Consider the following 2270-nt stretch of genomic DNA (forward strand, 5'->3'; position numbering starts at 1 on the left):
TAAACCCTTTGTGTCTCTCTGGCAAGATGTTCTGCTCCTGAATCAGCTGGGTGGGTCTTGCCTCTAGCCTCTTTGCAGGGAGTTCTGCTGAAGGGTTCCGTGCTGGGCCTGCATGCAGCCTGGGTCAAATGAGGATCAGTGGGCCCTGAGTTTTCTCACTCACTCGCCCGGGCCTGCGCTCCGGGTCTATTCAGGATCCCGCGGCCGGGTCCTCTCACTCACTCCTGGGCCTGCGCTCTGGGTCTGTGTAGAGTTGGTTCTTAAAGGAGGGCTGTCTATATTTTGTTTTTAGTTTTTGGAACTCAAGTCCTCGAATTCTTGTGTGCTGCTGCCTATGCCCTTTATAGTAAAGTTGGCCAGATCTGACGCCCGAGCTGGGATCACTTTCTGCTCCGCATGCTAAGTGCGCCCACTCCACCCCTGGCAACCATCCTCTGCAAGTCGTGGTGTGTTCTGAAGGAACAGACCTTGGGTAGGAGGGTGGCTCAGTGCACGGTGTGCTGCCTGCTTAGCTTGTGTCAGGGGTCACTTCTGGGTGGCACCCAAACAAGAAGACAGCTGTGGCTTTGATTTGGTGTCTGGGTGCATGTTGGCAGCAAGCTCTTGCCTCATTTCCGCTTCTCATTCTCTCTTCATTTCTGCTACTTTGCCTCATTTCTGGCCCAATTTTTGGCCCAATGCCTCATTTCCTTGCTAGTGCTCTTTATTCTTTCTTTTTTGCTTTTTGTACTCTAGGCCTTTACACTGAAATACATCCTTGGCCCTTTTAAAATTTGATTATGTAGCGAAAAAATGAAGGAAAATGAAATATTTTTTTTTTTGTCTTTTTGAGATGGGTTTCACTATGCAATTCAGGCTGGCCGTGGGCTTACTTTGTAGCCTTGGCTGGTCTTGAATTTGAAATGATCCTCCTGTCTAGCCTCCTGAGTGCTGGGATTACAGGTCCCTACCACCCTGCCTGGCTGAAATTGTAAATTTTGAAACCAGTTCTTGCCAAAGTGCTAAACGGCTTAGTCTGGGTTTGACCCTCCTGCCTCAGCTTCCCAGGGCCTAACGCTGACTCTTATGACTGTCATTTCTGAACATCTGGAAGGAGGCAGAGGGCGGGAGAGTTCCTACAACTTCCCTTTGTGTCTTGGACTATTGGGACCGCTGTGTGCAGAAAACCTCCTTCCATAGCTTGTATAAAAACCCCACAGATCCGTTTCTTCCCATTCCAGAGGCTGGACATCCAGGCTGGAGGGCCTGACTTCTGGGCGTCAGAGGGTGCCCTGGTGTGTCCTCCATGGGCACTGCCAGGCTCCTCAGGACTTGATCCCTGCAATGACCCGCCCGAGCATCCTCCTGGGGACTAGATTTCCACGTGTGAGCCCTCCCGCTGTCTACCCTGAGCAGGGCTGAGGGATTTCCCGCTGGGGCTTTCCTCTCCAGCTCTGAGCCACACCCTCCTGCCCTTGCTGGTCCCCATTGTGCAGGGGCTCCCTTCCTCCTGGTGGCTCCAGTTTCCTGGTCCCCCGGATCTGCCTGCTCAGGAGCCCCTCGCCTCACTCTCCGCCCTGCCCTGCTCTCCCAACCTTGGCTGTCTGGGCCTCCGCCAGCTGCTTCTAATCCTGTCTGTCTCAGGCCTTGGGGGCACCTGTGGCTCACCCTACCTTCTATTTTGGGGTATCTGAGGATAACCCTATATTTTGTCAATTAGTTTTGTGGGTGTTTGGTTTTGCTATCTAGCTGCTCAGCCATAAAGCCATAAACACGACCTCTGATCACTGAGAAAAGATCCAGCAAGTCCTTCTCCACGATGAACCGAGGGTGAACTTGCCTTCAGCCGGGCGCATGGACGCGGAACACAGCAGCGCAGCGCCCAGGAAGCCCGCCACCAAGCTGCTGGGAAGTAGCACCCTGGGCACCTGCGGCAGAGCCCCTTGGGGGCTGACGCCGCTCAGCAGTGGCCAGCCCCGGCGTCCTCCTCAGCCTCTGCTTGGAATCCGGCAGGGCTGGGATTGCAGCGGACAGGCGGAGTGTGCCCCCAGGGTCTGGGGCCGGCGGCGGCAGCCCACGGACAGCACAGCGAGGCCCTGTCTCACACAACATGCTGGACCCGACGTTGAGCGAAGTAAGCCGGGTGTGGAGGGAAGAGCAGCCCGTTAGCTCGGAAACCCGCAGGCTAAGCGCGTGCACCCGAACGGCGAAGGGTGCTGGCTAGCTGCGGGTGCGGGCTGCAGGTACGCGTGCGTGCTGCTGACTAGCTGCGGGTGCGGGCTGCAGGTACG

This window comes from Octodon degus, unplaced genomic scaffold (genome assembly GCF_000260255.1).
Source record: "Octodon degus isolate 3935 unplaced genomic scaffold, OctDeg1.0 scaffold00295, whole genome shotgun sequence".
In the NCBI taxonomy this organism is placed as follows: domain Eukaryota; kingdom Metazoa; phylum Chordata; class Mammalia; order Rodentia; family Octodontidae; genus Octodon; species Octodon degus.